This window comes from Panulirus ornatus, chromosome 3, assembly GCF_036320965.1.
Source record: "Panulirus ornatus isolate Po-2019 chromosome 3, ASM3632096v1, whole genome shotgun sequence".
Taxonomy (NCBI): domain Eukaryota; kingdom Metazoa; phylum Arthropoda; class Malacostraca; order Decapoda; family Palinuridae; genus Panulirus; species Panulirus ornatus.
In genome coordinates this window covers 4,169,214-4,183,906 of record NC_092226.1, presented here as the reverse complement: position 1 = coordinate 4,183,906, position 14,693 = coordinate 4,169,214, and positions in this window count along the sequence as shown.

Here is a 14,693-nt window from a genome sequence, read left to right as displayed (position 1 = left end):
AGTATTCTTTCTCCCCTATCCCCATATATATATATATATATATATATATATATATATATATATATATATATATATATATATATATATATATATATATATTTTTCATACTATTTGCCATTTCCCACGTCAGCAAGGTATCGTTAAGAACAGAGGACTGAGCCTTTGAGGGAATATCCTCACTTGGCCCACTCCTCTGTTCCTTCATTAGGAAAACTAAAGACGAGAGGGGAGGATTTCCAGCCCCTCGCTCCCTTCCCTTTTAGTCACCTTCTACGACATGCAGGGAATACGTGGGAAGTATTCTTTCTCCCCTATCCCCAGGGATAATATATATATATATATATATATATATATATATATATATATATATATATATATATATATATTTTTTTTTTTTTTGCCGCTGTCTCCCGTGTTTGCGAGGTAGCGCAAGGAAACAGACGAAAGAAATGGCCCAACCCACCCCCATACACATGTATATACATACGTCCACACACGCAAATATACATACCTACACAGCTTTCCATGGTTTACCCCAGATGCTTCACATGCCCTGATTCAATCCACTGACAGCACGTCAACCCCGGTGTACCACATCGATCCAATTCACTCTATTCCTTGCCCTCCTTTCACCCTCCTGCATGTTCAGGCCCCGATCACACAAAATTTTTTTCACTCCATCTTTCCACCTCCAATTTGGTCTCCCACTTCTCCTCGTTCCCTCCACCTCCAACACATATATCCTCTTGGTCAATCTTTCCTCACTCATTCTCTCCATGGGCCCAAACCATTTCAAAACACCCTCTTCTGCTCTCTCAACCACGCTCTTTTTATTTCCACACATCTCTCTTACCCTTACGTTACTTACTCGATCAAACCACCTCACACCACACATTGTCCTCAAACATCTCATTTTCAGCACATCCATCCTCCTGCGCACAACTCTATCCATAGCCCACGCCTCGCAACCATACAACATTGTTGGAACCACTATTCCTTCAAACATACCCATTTTTGCTTCCCGATATAATGTTCTTGACTTCCACACATTCTTCAAGGCTCCCAGGATTTTCGCCCCCTCCCCCACCCTATGATCCACTTCCGCTTCCATGGTTCCATCCGCTGCCAGATCCACTCCCAGATATCTAAAACACTTTACTTCCTCCAGTTTTTCTCCATTCAAACTTACCTCCCAATTGACTTGACCCTCAACCCTACTGTACCTAATTACCTTGCTCTTATTCACATTTACTCTTAACTTTCTTCTTTCACACACTTTACCAAACTCAGTCACCAGCTTCTGCAGTTTCTCACATGAATCAGCCACCAGTGCTGTTTCATCAGCGAACAACAACTGACTCACTTCCCAAGCTCTCTCATCCCTAACAGACTTCATACTTGCCCCTCTTTCCAAAACTCTTGCATTCACCTCCCTAACAACCCCATCCATAAACAAATTAAACAATCATTGAGACATCACACACCCCTGCCGCAAACCTACATTCACTGAGAACCAATCACTTTCCTCTCTTCCTACACGTACACATGCCTTACATCCTCGATAAAAACTTTTCACTGCTTCTAACAACTTGCCTCCCACACCATATATTCTTAATACCTTCCACAGAGCATCTCTATCAACTCTATCATATGCCTTCTCCAGATCCATAAATGCTACATACAAATCCATTTGCTTTTCTAAGTATTTCTCACATACATTCTTCAGAGCAAACATCTGATCCACACATCCTCTACCACTTCTGAAACCACACTGCTCTTCCCCAATCTCATGCTCTGTACATGCCTTCACCCTCTCAATCAATACCCTCCCATATAATTTACCAGGAATACTCAACAAACTTATACCTCTGTAATTTGAGCACTCACTCTTATCCCCTTTGCCTTTGTACAATGGCACTATGCACGTATTCCGCCAATCCTCAGGCACCTCACCATGAGTCATACATACATTAAATAACCTTACCAACCAGTCAATAATACAGTCACCCCCTTTTTTAATAAATTCCACTGCAATACCATCCAAACCTGCTGCCTTGCCGGCTTTCATCTTCCGCAAAGCTTTTACTACCTCTTCTCTGTTTACCAAATCATTTTCCCTAACCCTCTAACTTTGCACCCCACCTCGACCAAAACACCCTATATCTGCCACTCTATCATCAAACACATTCAACAAACCTTCAAAATACTCACTCCATCTCCTTCTCACATCACCACTACTTGTTATCACCTCCCCATTTGCGCCCTTCACTGAAGTTCCCATTTGCTCCCTTGTCTTACGCACTTTATTTACCTCCTTCCAGAACATCTTTTTATTCTCCCTAAAATTTAATAATACACTCTCACCCCAACTCTCATTTGCCCTCTTTTTCACCTCTTGCACCTTTCCCTTGACCTCCTGTCTCTTTCTTTTATACATCTCCCACTCAATTGCATTTTTTCCCTGCAAAAATCGTCCAAATGCCTCTCTCTTCTCTTTCACTAATCATCTTACTTCTTCATACCACCACTCACTACCCTTTCTAATCAACCCACCTCCCACTCTTCTCATGCCACAAGCATCTTTTGCGCAATCCATCACTGATTCCCTAAATACATCCCATTCCTCCCCCACTCCCCTTACTTCCATTGTTCTCACCTTTTTCCATTCTGTACTCAGTCTCTCCTGGTACTTCCTCACACAAGTCTCCTTCTCAAGCTCACTTACTCTCACCACCCTCTTCACCCCAACATTCAATCTTCTTTTCTGAAAACCCATACAAATCTTCACCTTAGCCTCCACAAGATAATGATCAGACATCCCTCCAGTTGCACCTCTCAGAACATTAACATCCAAAAGTCTCTCTTTCGCGCGCCTGTCAATTAACACGTAATCCAATAACGCTCTCTGGCCATCTCTCCTACTTACATACATATACATACGTATACATACGTGTGTATATATATATATATATATATATATATATATATATATATATATATATATATCTTTTCTTTCTTTTAAACTATTCGCCATTTCCCGCGTTAGCGAGGTAGCGTTAAGAACAGAGGACTGGGCCTTTTTTTGGAATATCCTCACCTGGCCCCCTCTGTTCCTTCTTTTGGAAAATTTAAAAAAAAAAAAAAAAAAAAACGATAGGGAAGGATTTCCAGCCCCCCACTCCCTCCCCTTTTAGTCGCCTTCTACGACACGCAGGGAATACGTGGGAAGTATTCTTAATCCCCTATCCCCAGGGATATATATATATATATATATATATATATATATATATATATATATATTATCCCTGGGAATAGGGGAGAAAGAATACTTCCCACGTATTCCCTGCGTGTCATAGAAGGCAACTAAAAGGGATCGGGGGTGGGACTGGAAATCCTCCCTTTTTTTTTTTTTTTTTTTTTTTTAAAAAGAAGGAACAGAGAAGGGGGTCAGGTGAGGATATTCCCTCAGAGGCCCAGTCCTCTGTTCTTAACGCTACCTTGCTAACGCGGGAAATGGCGAATAGTTTGAAAGAAAAAAAGAAAATATATATATATATATATATATATATATATATATATATATATATATATATATATATATTCTTTCTTTTAAACTATTCACCATTTCCCACGTTAGCGAGGTAGCGTTAAGAACAGAGGACTGGGCCTTTTTTGGAATATCCTCACCTGGCCCCCTCTGTTCCTTCTTTTGGAAAAAAAAAAAAACAAGAGGGGAGGATTTCCAGCCCCCCGCTCCCTCCCCTTTTAGTCGCCTTCTACGACACGCAGGGAATACGTGGGAAGTATTCTTAATCCCCTATCCCCAGGGATATATATATATATATATATATATATATATATATATATATATATATATATATATATATATATATTTTTTTTTTTCTTTTTTTTTCATACTATTCGCCATTTCCCGCGTTAGCAAGGTAGCGTTAAGAACAGAGGACTGGGCCTCTGAGGGAATATCCTCACCTGGCCTCGTTCTCTGTTCCTTCTTTTGGAAAATCAAAAAAAAAGAGAGGGGAGGATTTCCAGCCCCCCGCTCCCTCCCCTTTTAGTCGCCTTCTACGTCACGCAGGGAATACGTGGGAAGTATTCTTTCTCCCCTATCCCCAGGGATATATATATATATATATATATATATATATATATATATATATATATATATATATATATATATATATATATATATATCTTTTTCTTTTCTTTCAAACTATTCGCCATTTCCCGCATTAGCGAGGTAGCGTTAAGAACAGAGGACTGGGCCTTTGAGGGAATACCCTCACCTGGCGCAATTCTCTGTTCCCTCTTTTGGAAAATTAAAAAAAAAACGAGAGGGGAGGATTTCCAGCCCCCCACTCCCTCCCCTTTTAGTCGCCTTCTACGACACGCAGGGAATACGTGGGAAGTATTCTTTCTCCCCTATCCCCAGGGAAAATATATATATATATATATATATATATATATATATATATATATATATATATATATATATATATATTTTTTTTTTTTATACTTTGTCGCTGTCTCCCGCGTTTGCGAGGTAGCGCAAGGAAACAGACGAAAGAAATAGCCCAACCCTCCCCATACACATGTACATACACACGTCCACACACGCAAATATACATACCTACACAGCTTTCCATGGTTTACCCCGGACGCTTCACATGCCTTGATTCAATCCACTGACAGCACGTCAACCCCTGTATACCACATCGCTCCAATTCACTCTATTCCTTGCCCTCCTTTCACCCTCCTGCATGTTCAGGCCCCGATCACACAAAATCCTTTTCACTCCATCTTTCCACCTCCAATTTGGTCTCCCTCTTCTCCTCGTTCCCTCCACCTCCGACACATATATCCTCTTGGTCAATCTTTCCTCACTCATTCTCTCCATGTGCCCAAACCATTTCAAAACACCCTCTTCTGCTCTCTCAACCACGCTCTTTTTATTTCCACACATCTCTCTTACCCTTACGTTACTTACTCGATCAAACCACCTCACACCACACATTGTCCTCAAACATCTCATTTCCAGCACATCCATCCTCCTGCGCACAACTCTATCAATAGCCCACGCCTCGCAACCATACAACATTGTTGGAACTACTATTCCTTCAAACATACCCATTTTTGCTTTCCGGGATAATGTTCTCGACTTCCACACATTTTTCAAGGCTCCCAAAATTTTCGCCCCCTCCCCCACCCTATGATCCACTTCCGCTTCCATGGTTCCATCCGCTGACAGATCCACTCCCAGATATCTAAAACACTTCACTTCCTCCAGTTTTTCTCCATTCAAACTCACCTCCCAATTGACTTGACCCTCAACCCTACTGTACCTAATAACCTTGCTCTTATTCACATTTACTCTTAACTTTCTTCTTCCACACACTTTACCAAACTCCGTCACCAGCTTCTGCAGTTTCTCACATGAATCCGCCACCAGCGCTGTATCATCAGCGAACAACAACTGACTCACTTCCCAAGCTCTCTCATCCCCAACAGACTTCATACTTGCCCCTCTTTCCAAGACTCTTGCATTTACCTCCCTAACAACCCCATCCATAAACAAATTAAACAACCATGGAGACATCACACACCCCTGCCGCAAACCTACATTCACTGAGAACCAATCACTTTCCTCTCTTCCTACACGTACACATGCCTTACATCCTCGATAAAAACTTTTCACTGCTTCTAACAACTTGCCTCCCACACCATATATTCTTAATACCTTCCACAGAGCATCTCTATCAACTCTATCATATGCCTTCTCCAGATCCATAAATGCTACATACAAATCCATTTGCTTTTCTAAGTATTTCTCACATACATTCTTCAAAGCAAACACCTGATCCACACATCCTATACCACTTCTGAAACCACACTGCTCTTCCCCAATCTGATGCTCTGTACATGCCTTCACCCTCTCAATCAATACCCTCCCATATAATTTACCAGGAATACTCAACAAACTTATACCTCTGTAATTTGAGCACTCACTCTTATCCCCTTTGCCTTTGTACAATGGCACTATGCACGCATTCCGCCAATCCTCAGGCACCTCACCATGAGTCATACATACATTAAATAACCTTACCAACCAGTCAACAATACAGTCACCCCCTTTTTTAATAAATTCCACTGCAATACCATCCAAACCTGCTGCCTTGCCGGCTTTCATCTTCCGCAAAGCTTTTACTACCTCTTCTCTGTTTACCAAATCATTTTCCCTAACCCTCTCACTTTGCACCACCTCGACCCAAACACCCTATATCTGCCACTCTGTCATCAGGCACATTCAACAAACCTTCAAAATACTCATTCCATCTCCTTCTCACATCACCACTACTTGTTATCACCTCCCCATTTACGCCCTTCACTGAAGTTCCCATTTGCTCCCTTGTCTTACGCACCCTATTTACCTCCTTCCAGAACATCTTTTTATTCTCCCTAAAATTTACTGATAGTCTCTCACCCCAACTCTCATTTGCCCTTTTTTTCACCTCTTGCACCTCTCTCTTGACCTCCTGTCTCTTTCTTTTATACTTTTCCCACTCAATTGCATTTTTTCCCTGCAAAAATCGTCCAAATGCCTCTCTCTTCTCTTTCACTAATACTCTTACTTCTTCATCCCACCACTCACTACCCTTTCTAAACAGCCCACCTCCCACTCTTCTCATGCCACAAGCATCTTTTGCGCAATCCATCACTGATTCCCTAAATACATCCCATTCCTCCCCCACTCCCCTTACTTCCATTGTTCTCACCTTTTTCCATTCTGTACACAGTCTCTCCTGATACTTCTTCACACAGGTCTCCTTCCCAAGCTCACTTACTCTCACCACCTTCTTCACCCCAACATTCACTCTTCTTTTCTGAAAACCCATACTAATCTTCACCTTAGCCTCCACAAGATAATGATCAGACATCCCTCCAGTTGCACCTCTCAGCACATTGACATCCAAAAGTCTCTCTTTCGCACGCCTGTCAATTAACACGTAATCCAATAACGCTCTCTGGCCATCTCTCCTACTTACATAAGTATACTTATGTATATCTCGCTTTTTAAACCAGGTATTCCCAATCATCAGTCCTTTTTCAGCACATAAATCTACAAGCTCTTCACCATTTCCATTTACAACACTGAACACCCCATGCATACCAATTATTCCCTCAACTGCCACATTACTCACCTTTGCATTCAAATCACCCATCACTATAACCCGGTCTCGTGCATCAAAACCGCTAACACACTCATTTAGCTGCTCCCAAAACACTAGCCTCTCATGATCTTTCTTCTCATGCCCAGGTGCATATGCACCAATAATCACCCACCTCTCTCCATCAACTTTCAATTTTACCCATATTAATCGAGAATTTACTTTCTTACATTCTATCACATACTCCCACAACTCCTGTTTCAGGAGTATTGCTACTCCTTCCCTTGCTCTTGTCCTCTCACTAACCCCTGACTTCACTCCCCAGACATTTCCAAACCACTCTTCCCCTTTACCCTTGAGCTTCGTTTCACTCAGAGCCAAAACATCCAGGTTCCTTTCCTCAAACATACTACCTGTCTCTCCTTTTTTCACATCTTGGTTACATCCACACACATTTAGGCACCCCACTCTGAGCCTTCGAGGAGGATGAGCACTCCCCGCGTGACTCCTTCTTCTGTTTCCCATACATATATATTTTTTTTTTTTTTTTTTTTTTTTTTATACTTTGTCGCTGTCTCCCGCATTTGCGAGGTAGCGCAAGGAAAAAAAGGGCAAATGAGAGTTGGGGTGAGAGACTATATATATATATATATATATATATATGTGTGTGTGTGTGTGTTTGTGTGTGTGTGTGTGAACATGTATGAGAGTGGATAGGTCTTTCTCCATCTGTTTCCTGGCACTACCTTGCTAACGCGGGAAAGAGCAATCAAGTATAATAATAACAACATGATTATGTTCCCAGTGATCCGTTATTAAAACGGAATGTTAATGTATGAGTAATTGGATGGTATATGCCATACCAAAAATTCCTCCAATCTAATTCTCATATATGAACTATGCCTGAAACACCTTGGCTTACCATCAATATACCACTCTGATTCAGCAACTGTTGCCATTTCTCTGGTAAATAAGATGATATGAAATGACTCTTACTGAGAATGTTGGTGATGAAGTATTGAGGTAAGTGGTGGTGCAGTGGGATGAGGGTAGAATTAATGGTTTATCAAGCCTTTCAAATTAAGTCTATCCATTTCAGTATATAATATTTATGTTTGTTGACATATTGGGCCATTATATTACCCATACTAATGTTTTCAGGCTTGATATATCTCACTTTAATAGCAACTCACTCCTCATCCTCTTATGCCCATGTAAAGGAACTGGCTAATCCACATCACTAGTGACACTAATGAAGCACAATACAATTAGCTTGAAGTTCAAAAGTAATTTTAAATCAACATGAAATTCCACTATAGTACAGTTATTCCACATGATGGAAACAAACTGTGAAAACAAGACTGCGATGGTAGTGTGTTGAGTGGGACAGATTGCTTTAATGTAACTGGATGGGGAAAATTATCTCACAGGTAATGGATGACTTAGAAATGCTTAGCATGATATGTTATGTACTATGATCGGGCCACATTCTATTTCTGCATGGAAGATGATGAAGTCTGCTTCTTACATGGAGTCGACACATCTCAGTCTACATAGGCCATAAAGGGAAAATGAACCTTGTTTACACAATAACTAGATGTCTCAGTATTCTATTCCAAAGAGGGAAGTTTGACAATCATAATGATACAATAGACACATTTCCAACTGCCTTGTTGCTTGTCTTTCTCACCAGTGCACCTCACATGCAACTGATACTAGGCCATGTCTGCAAGTGGTTACAGTGCAGGTAGGAGATCACCTTTAACAAAAAAAAGGTGCACAGTTTGATCAAGAACCCTCTCAATCTGGAGTCCAATCATCCCCTGTTGCTGCATAGTGCAGCCTTGAACCTGCAGGGGCCTCAGAAAGGGGCCCTAGGGTTACAGAATAATGATAATAATGATAATAATAATGATAATAATAATAATAATAATAATAATAATAATGACAATAATAATAATAATAATAATAATAATAATAATTACATTAATGATAATAATGTGCATGTGTTGTGTATGAAATTACCTATTTGTACTGTATGAGGAGGGAGTTTTTTTGAACTTATTGGGCCCCATTTCATGAACATTCTTTACTATCATGCAACTTTTAAAATTTCTGTATTTACCATGTCTTCACTTTGTTCCTTTCATCCACCATTCTTATACTGTAAGAATACTGCTTCACATCTTTTTTAATGTTTCCTGCTTAATTTCATTTCTTAATTAATTTCAAGTTGTTCTATTCTACTTTCTCCAAAGAACTGTTCACCATCTACATCATGAATCTACTTCAAAAACTTAAAGGTCACCCCTCACACTTCTCTCTCTATGGTGGGCAAATTTAAGTCCTCTAGCCTATCCTTGTAACTCAGTGCTCTTTGTTGATTTCTTCTGGATCTTCTTCATCAGTGCTTTGTGCATCTTTGAGTGCAGTGACCATCACCACTCTTATACTATAAGAATACTGCTTCACCTTTTTTTTAATGTTTCCTGCTTAATTTCATTTCTTAATTAATTTCATGTTGTTCTATTCTACATTCTCCAAACAGCTGTTCACCATCTACATCATGAATCTACCTTACAACTTAAAGGTCACCCCTCACACTTCTCTCTCCATGGTGGGCAAATTTAAGTCCCCTAGCCTATCCTTATAACTCAGTGCTCTTTGTTGATTTCTTCTGGATCTTCTTTATCAGTGCTTTGTGCATCTTTAGGTGCAGTGACCAAACTTGAGAAGCATATTCTAGTTTTTTCCTTATGTATGATGTGAATAGCTTGGTAAATATCTCCTTATCCATGAACTTGAATGCAGTTCTAACAGTGCTAGCTGATGGTTCATCTCCTCCTCAACTATTTTCCTACGGTGGGACGCTGGTGACAGGTGATGATAACTTTTCCACTCTTTCACAATCAGATTCCTGCAGCCTATTTTTTGCTAGAGAATAATCATATCATTACTTTAAATGTACTCAGGTTGAACTTCATCAACTATGTGCCAGACCAAATCTGGAGTCTGTGAAGGTCCCTTTATAAGCTGAAGCAATCCTGGATGCTTTTCACTTTTCTCAAGACCTTTGCATCATCTTCAAACAGATTCAGGTAGAAGTAATGGTCCCAGAACCAAGAACTAGTGATCTCCACCAACTTTAAGAAGGCTCCTCTGATATGCACTCTTTGTTCCCTTCCACTAAGATAATCTAACCATCATAGGAGTCTTTCCTTTATTCCTGCTTGGTGATCCAACTTCTTAATCAGCCTCCCTCATGATAAAAATGTTTTCTGACAGTCTAGATGCAAACCATCCACCTAGCCTTCCTTTTTGCCTAAGAGTTTATGTTGACCAAACTTGAGCATATTCTAGTTTTGGCCTACTGTGGTATATAAACAGCTTGATGAAAATTTCCTTATCCATTTACTTGAATGCTCTTTAAATATTTGCCAGAAGACAGTTAATTTCTTTCATTATTCTCCTAAGAATCTGGCAAAAGGTAAGGACAATGTCTACCAACAAGTCACTACTCCCAAGTAACCAATCAGACCAATTTTAGAGCTAGTCCAGGTCCCCTTTAAGTTGTCACAATATCCCTTGTGACTTCAAAATCTGCAAATGTACTTAAGTAAAAGTCCCATCCAGCAAGTCATTTACATATATCAAAAGGAGCGATGATTCCAGAACAGACCCCAAATGGCACACCCCTGGTGACCTTAACCCACTTCATGAAGGCTCCACTAACATGTGTCCTTTGTTCCATTCCACAAAGATAATTTGTCCATCAAAGTAATCTTATTCCAACATGAGATCCAGATTCTTTAACAATCTCTGTGTGGTATAGTGTAAAATGCTTCCTGGCAGTCCAAATTCAGATAATCTTGCTGTTTTGTCTAAAATGGAACTCACTCTCTCTAGTAATCTAAGAGGTTTAATACTTGATCTCCTTTCACTAAATCCATGCTATATCTCAGGTAATTCCTCCTTTACAAGAAGTCATCCATTTGCTTTCTGATTATCTTTTCTAGTACTTTACAAACCACTCTCATCATGAAGACCAGTCTGTAATTCAGCACATCCTCCAGGTCTACATTCTTAGAGATATGTATAATGTATAATTCAAGACTTTTGTAATAAATATATGTCCCTTGTAGGTAGCTCACTGATGTTATAGCAACAGTCTTTCTCCGAGAAAACATTTTTGATGCACAAATCTTCAGCACACATGAAGATATTTCATTACGATCATAAGCTTCGTATAATTCAAGACTCTTTAATAAAAAAGATATATCTCTTGTAGGTATCTCACTGCTTTCCAAGACTTCCTCCCCATTCCCTTTCACTGATGTTAGAGCAACAGAATCTTTCTCTGTGAAAACATTTTTGACTCATTCTGTTACATGCTTATCTGTACATCATCCTCTAAAGCTCTTCCCTCTGAATCCTTTACTCTTATTTGCTGCTCTTAACTGACAATTTACTCCCAATGAATTTGTGGAATAGCTTTAGTTTGTCTCCTGCCTTGTCTACAAATTCTTTTCTTTCTGACGACTTCCCATTTTGAGGCTAAGGGTGCCACTGTTCATACTCCTCCACTGTAAATTTTAGCAAACCTTTTGTCACAAAGCTCCTGACTACTAAACAACATATCCCTTTTCATGTTACCAGAGACACTCTTGCTTTGTGTAGTGTCCACCATTATACTTCCTCTTTAAATCTTGTTTCATCTTTGCTATCTTTATCTCCTCATTTACCACATAGTCAAACTTAAGCATCAAATAATTGTTTTTTCCAAACAGTGTTTCATATATGATATTCTTGGTATTCATACTGCTGTGTGTGATGACAATATCTTGTAGAGATGATGTATAAAACCCTCTCATCCTCATGTGTGTGTGTGTGTGTGTGTGTGTGTGTGTGTTAATAGCATCTCCCCAACTTTCAAAAGTATTAAGTCTTCTTATGTTATACATTACTAAATATCTTCATCAACACATGTCTTTCTCTCCATAAAAATCCTAAATTTCTACTCCAAAATGTTCTGCTCACTATAAAAGTCTACCACCCTATTAAATGTATAATCTAAACATCTACACAAAATAGGAATCCTTGTCTTATTACTTCTTTAGCCTTAAAAAGTCACTCACTTCAAATTCATCATGACAACATTCTCAACTAATCATTACAACTCCATCATGGTTTTTACATGATAAAAACAAAAAAGGAGCTACATATATACTTTCCCAACCTTTTATATATCAACACGTACTGCTGGTGAAATTAATATCATATCCACATCCACAATTCTTTTTTGTTCACTTTCCACCACACATAATTTTCACACTCTTTTCTATCATGCCCAGCTGAACACCATATCATTCATGAATACTACATATTTAACCCTGATTATTACAGTTAATCTTCAAACTAGATGTTTGTTTATACATATATTCTGTACAGTCATTACAGGGATAAAGTTTTCATGCATACAACATGCATAATGCATGAAAAAATTACAACTTCCTACAGCACCTCTCCTGTTATCTAATCTCTTCCTGGAGTTTTTTTGTATTTGACTCCTTTGGACTTTTATTCCATAACTTGATTATGTACAAATCAATGATTCTGTTACATATTCAAGGAATTGAAATCCTTTATGAATGAATATATTCTTCATGGTCAAAACACAAGTTTGCAGACAGAAAGACATCTCCCTACATACAATAAACTTTTTAAAACCCTATAAATAGAAGCAGTACCAGTAGTTTTGGAAAAAATTTAGATATTCTGGTATAATAATCTGAAGCAATATTACAAAAAATTTCATGAATGTCTTAGACCTGATTTAACATGGTCCCTCAACTGTTATCAACCTTAATATTACGACCACATATGCTTGTACTAAGTTGGGGATTTTCTAATGGGATTGCGCTTTCAAACCAAAGTGTTAGTTATTATTTCACTGCAGAGGGTATGCCTGGATAATAATTAAAGGGTAAATCATAGGGTGGGGGAGGGACGAAAATCCTGGGAGCCTTGAAGAATGTGTGGAAGTCGAGAACATTATCTCGGAAAGCAAAAATGGCTATGTTTGAAGAAATAGTGGTTCCAACAATGTTGTATGGTTGTGAGGCGTGGGCTATGGATAGAGTTGTGCGTAGGAGGATGGATGTGCTGGAAATGAGATGTTTGAGGACAATATGTGGTGTGAGGTGGTTTGATCAAATAAGTAATGTAAGGGTAAGAGAGATGTGTGGTAGTAAAAAGAGCATGGTTGAGAGAGTAGAAGAGGGTGTTTTGAAATGGTTTGGGCACATGGAGAGAATAAGTGAGGAAAGATTGACAAAGAGGATATATGTGTCAGAGGTGGAGGGAACGAGGAGAAGTGGGAGACCAAATCGGAGGTGGAAAGATGGAGTGAAAAAGATTTTGAGTAATCGGGGCCTGAACATGCAGGAGGGTGTAAGGCAGGCAAGGAATAGAGTGAATTGGATCGATGTGGTATACCGGGGTCAACGTGCTGTCAATGGATTGAACCAGGGCATGTGAAGCATCTGGGGTAAACCATGGAAAGTTGTGTGGGGCCTGGATGTGGAAAGGGAGCTGTGGTTTCGGGCATTATTGCATGACAGCTAGAGACTGAGTGTGAACGAATGGGGCCTTTGTTGTCTTTTCCTAGCGCTACCTCGCAAACATGAGGGAGGAGGGGGATGTTATTCCATGTGTGGTGAGGTGGTGATGGGAATGAATAAAGGCAGACAGTGTGAATTGTGTGCATGTGTATATATATATATATATATATATATATATATATATATATATATATATATATATATATATATATGTGTATGTGTGTGTATATATATGTGTACATTGAGATGTATGGGTATGTATATTTGCGTGTGTGGATGTGTATGTATATACATGTGTATGGGGTGGGTTGGGCCATTTCTTTCATCTGTTTCCTTGCGCTACCTCACAAACGCGGGAGACAGCAACAAAGCAAAATAAATAAATAAATAAATTATATATATATATTTTTTTCTTTTTCAAACATATTCACCATTTACTTACTGCCCTTGGAGACCCTTCTAGCTTTATGAGGCTCCTGCAGCACTCATGAAGCTAGCTACATCCAGTAGTTGGGACAAAATGTTGTGATGCTATGTGTGCATCTATGTGCAGAGACAGCACGGTTACTAAGCAATAAGTGCTCACTATCTTCAAGAAATTTCCAACATGGGCATGAGGGTCTTGGGATAAGTTGAAACAGTGTTTGTACTGTTGTGATGGGCAATGTCTAGAGTGTATGCAGGAAAATGTGACTCATGTTTATCTGGGGAGTATAATTTCTGATGGGCTGCAGTTTAAGACTAAACTGGGAGGTTGGTAATTTAGTGCTTCTCAAGTTACTAATCAACAAACCTCCCAACTCAGTCTTAAACGCCATCCCACAAGATGTACACCAACATATATATATATAAATATATATATATATGGTTTGGGAATGTCTTGGGAGTA